Source organism: Delphinus delphis, chromosome 4, assembly GCF_949987515.2.
Source record: "Delphinus delphis chromosome 4, mDelDel1.2, whole genome shotgun sequence".
Taxonomy (NCBI): Eukaryota; Metazoa; Chordata; class Mammalia; order Artiodactyla; family Delphinidae; genus Delphinus; species Delphinus delphis.
The window spans coordinates 1,005,174-1,010,221 of NC_082686.1; positions in this window are offsets into that span (position 1 = coordinate 1,005,174).

Genomic DNA, 5,048 nt, shown 5'->3' on the forward strand with positions numbered 1-5,048 from the left:
CTTCTCCTTTTTCATTTCTAAATCTATTGATTTGAGTCTTCTTCCTTTTTTTCTTGATGAGTCTGGCTAATGGTTTATGGATTTTGTTTATCTTCTCAAAGAACCATCTTTTAGTTTCATTGATCTTTGCTATCTTTTCCTTCATTTCTTTTTCATTTATTTCTGATCTAATTTTTTATGATGTCTTTCCTTCTGCTAACTTTGGGGTTTTTTTTTTGTTCTTCTTTCTCTAATTGCTTTAGGTGCAAGGTTAGGTTGTTTGTTCAAGATGTTTCCTGTTTCGTAAGGTAGGATTGTATTGCTATAAACTTCCCTCTTAGAACTGATTTTGCTGCATCCCATAGGTTTTGGGTCGTCGTGTCTCCATTGTCATTTATTTCTATGTATTTTTTGATTTCCCCTTTGATTTCTTCAGTGATCACTTCATTATTAAGTAGTGTATTGTTTAGCCTCCATGTGTTTGTATTTTTTACAGATGTTTTCCTGTAATTGATATCTAGTCTCATAGCGTTGTGGTCAGAAAAGATACTTGATACAGTTTCAATTTTCTTAAATTTACCAAGGCTTGATTTGTGACCCAAGATATGATCTATCTTGGAGAATGTTCCATGAGCACTTGAGAAAAATGTGTATTCTGTTGTTTTTGGATGGAATGTCCTATAAATATCAATTAAGTCCATCTTGTTTAATGTATCATTAAAGCTTGTGTTTCCTAATTTGTTTTCATTTTGGGTGATCTGTCCATTGGTGAAAGTGGGGTGTTAAAGTCCCCTACTATGAATGTGTTACTGTCGATTTCCCCTTTTATGGCTGTTAGCATTTGCCTTATGTATTGAGGTGCTCCTATGTTTACAATTGTTATATCTTCTTCTTGGATTGAGCCCTTGACCATCATGTAGTGTCCTTCTTTGTCTCTTCTAATAGTCTTTATTTTAAAGTCTATTTTGTCTGATATGAGAATTGCTACTTCAGCTTTCTTTTGATTTCCATTTGCATGGAATATCTTTTTCCATCCCCTCACTTTCAGTCTGTATGTGTCCCTAGGTCTGAAGTGGGTCTCTTGCAGACAGCATATATATGGGTCTTGTTTTTGTATCCACTCAGCCAGTCTGTGTCTTTTGGTGGGAGCATTTAATCCATTTACATTTAAGGTAATTATCGATATGTATGTTCCTATTCCCATTTTCTTAATTGTTTTGGGTTTGCTATTGTAGGTCTTTTCCTTCTCTTGTGTTTCTTGCCTAGAGAAGCTCCTTTAGCATTTGTTGTAAAGCTGGTTTGGTGGTGCTGAACTCTCTCAGCTTTTGCTTGTCTGTAAAGGTTTTAATTTCTTCATCAAATCTGAATGAGATCCTTGCTGGGTAGAGTAATCTTGGTTGTAGGTTTTTCTCCTTCATCACTTTAAATACATCCTGCCAGTCCCTTCTGGCTTGCAGAGTTTCTGCTGAAAGATCAGCTGTTAACCTCATAGGGATTCCTTTGTGTGTTATTTGTTGTTTTCCCCTTGCTGCTCTTAACATGTTTTCTTTGTGTTTAATTTTTGACAGTTTGATTAATATGTGTCTTGGCATGTTTCTCCTTGGATTTATCCTGTATGGGACTCTCTGTGCTTCCTGGACTTGATTAACTATTTCCTTTCCCATATTAGGGAAGTTTTCAACTATAATCTCTTCAAATATTTTCTCAGTCCCTTTCTTTTTCTCTTCTTCTTCTGGAACCCCTATAATTTGAATGTTGGTGCATTTAATGTTTTCCCAGAGGTCTCTGAGACTGTCTTCAGTTCTTTTCATTCTTTTTTCTTTATTCTGCTCTGCAGTAGTTATTTCCACTATTATATCTTCCAGGTCACTTGTCCGTTCTTCTGCCTCAGTTATTCTGCTATTGATCCCATCTAGAGTATTTTTTATTTCATTTATTGTGTTGTTCATCATTGCTTGTTTCCCCTTTAGTTCTTCTAGGTCCTTGTTAAATGTTTCTTGCATTTTCTCTATTCTATTTCCATGATTTGGATCATCTTTACTATCATTATTCTGAATTCTTTTTCAGGTAGACTGCCTATTTCCTCTTCATTTGTTAGGTCTGGTGGGTTTTTATCTTGCTCCTTCATCTGCTGTGTGCTTTTCTGTCTTCTCATTTTGCTTATCTTACTGTGTTTGGAGTCTCCTTTTTGCAGGCTGCATGTTCGTAGTTCCCATTGTTTTTGGTGTCTGTCCCCAGTGGCTAAAGTTGGTTCAGTGGGTTGTGTAGGCTTCCTGGTGGAGGGGACTAGCGCCTGTGTTCTGGTGGATGAGGCTGGATCTTGTCTTTCTGGTGGGCAGGTCCACATCTGGTGGTGTGTTTTGGGGTGTTTGTGGCCTTATTATGATTTTAGGCAGCCTCTCTGCTAATGGGTGGGGTTGTGTTCCTTTCTTGCTAGTTGTTTGGCATAGGGTGTCCAGCACTGTAGCTTGTTGGTCATTGAGTGAAGCTGGGTGTTGGTGTTGAGATGGAGATCTCTGGGAGATTTTCGCCATTTGATATTACGTGGAGCTGGTAGGTCTCTTGTGGACCAGTGTCCTGAAGTTGGCTCTCCCACCTCAGAGGCACAGCACTGATTCCTGGCTGCAGCACCAAGAGCCTTTCATCCACATGGCTGGGGGGCTGTAAGTTTTGCATTTTAAAACATCTCTGTGATTATATCTCTCTGCACCTGTGTGAGGGAATCTGAGTTCAGACATAAGAAGAGTATTTGCCTGCTCTCCGTCTTTGTCCTGTGCACCAGCAGCGCCCTCCAGCCTGGGATTTCTGTGGGCTGCCACGTCCAGGGCACGGCGCTCAACAGTGAGAAAGAGGACTGCGTTTGTCCAGTCCACTCCTAAGCATCTACTCAGATGGGGTGAAAACATACATTCACCAGAAAAACTCGTGCACAGATGTTTGTAGCATTTTTATCTATAACCCTTAAAACTGGCAACAACCCAAACGTCCATCAAGGAATGAAGGATGAACACGTGAGGTGGATCCATATAATGAAAACTACTCAGAATAACAAGGAAAGAACAGTTGAGTGAATCCTAGAAGCACTGCTGAGTGCACAGCCCACCCTGAGTAAACCCTCTGCCCTTAAAACCCTGTCCTGAGGGAAGCAGCTCAGCGTTTGCCTGTGGCTGGGAAGGGGCTGTGGGCTCTCTGGGTGGATGGACATGCTCTGTATCCGGGTGGGTACAGAGGTGGGCTGGGTGCTGTCAGAACACATTGAACTGCATACTTCAATTTATTTCACTGCAACTTATTGCATGTGAATTGAACCTTAATAAACTTGATTCTTTAAACCCTGCACTGCCCTAAGTGGGTGAAAGGTGGTGGGACCCCCATCTCGCTCCCTTATCTCCTGGGATTCCAGCCCCAGCTTGTTTGGACAGGGGAACAGGCATCGGGAGAAGAGGGTAGTGAGAAAGGGGGTCCGAAGGAACAAGATGCTGATGCCAGGAGCAGCCGTGGGTGATGGGGACGGCTACTGCCTGGACCCTCCCCAGCCAGGAGCACAGGCTTCTAAGTGGACGGGGCGCTGGCACCCCGGCCCTCGGCCACAGGTCAGTCCCGGTGCCCTTGGAGCCTTGAGGTGCGTTGGGGGGAAGGTCAGGTGCACTCCATGTGACTTACACGCATCTCCCACCGAGACCATCCCCCCCCGCCCCTTCTCAGCCCCAGGGCCGCCTTCCCAGGCCACAGACCCCCGAATCTCTCCTGCACTTTGGGGTCGATCTCTCCCCAGAACCCAGGCTGATGCACTCGGATTTCCAGGGGTGGCCACGAGTGGTCGGGGCAGAACACTGAGCGGTGCCTGGCCCCACCTCGCTGCCTTCCCTGTCCCCGTCTCCCCAGCATTCTGACAGTGTCCCCCAGTTGCCCTCCTGCCCACCTGGCCCCGGGGATGCCTCCTGCTGGTCTGAGCTACCCGCCTGGTTTGGGGCCTCCCACCTCCCGGTGTGCCCCAGGGGGTACATGGGCCTGGCTCTGGGGACCCCTACCTGAGCAGCAGCCAGGGGTCCTCGCCCGCTCCCTCCATGGGCTGGATCCACTGCTGACACCACTGCCATGTGGAAGTGAATTATGAAGGGCCTTTCTCCTTGGAGTTTCCTTGGCTATTTTATCTTATTTAGTCTTAGAAATGAACTTAAATTTTATTTGCCAAGTTTCATAAAACAGACCGCTCCTCCTGAGATTTGGAGCAGAACTGCGTTAAATGAAGAGGCAGTGTCTCTGCAGACTGAGGTTTTGCCAGACATCGTGGTCTCCCTCAGTTGTCACACTCAGGGGGAGGGGCTGTGCACGGACCCCCAACTGTGAGCACCGTCCTCCAACCCGATGGGAACATTTGTTTTTACTGTGTTTCTTGGTCAAATTGACAAGCATTTGACAAGCATTCCTTATGCCATGTTATTTTAATTTTTTGAGGAACTCTATTTGGATTTTTTAAAAATCAAGTTTTATTTGCTTTCCAGTTAATGAATTTCTGTTTTTCACCACATTTCATTCTTTTTTTACTTTCTTTTGTTCATTTTGTTCCGTTTTTGTTCTAGCTTCTGAGTTAACGCTATGTTTCTTTAACTTTAATAGTACAGCCAGGAAACGATGAACATGCTCTAACAGGGAATTCTCCTGGGGCCCTTTGTCCGGGCCCCAGCCACGTTGGTGATGGGTGTCTAGCCACAGAAGCCTGATTTCCTCTTCGACCTGTGGCTCACGTGGAAGAACAATTGAAAATTTTCAACCGGTCAGATGTGATTGCTTTTTTGATATCATTCATATTTATGAATATTAGTTTTATGAAGCTAAGATCTGAGAATCTGGCTGAAGCGAGTTTCCGTTTTTTGAAATTGGTTTGAGCTTTGATTTGCACCTTGATTTCGGGTCATCCTTTAAACTTTTCCATGGGATTGTGGGGAAAAAATGTCTATTCTCGCTATGCATACTGCACTCTATATAAAAAATAGTATCAAAATTGCTCATAATGGGACTTAAGTCTTCTACACACTCACTATGCAGGTTCCATGGGGATCTCTTGA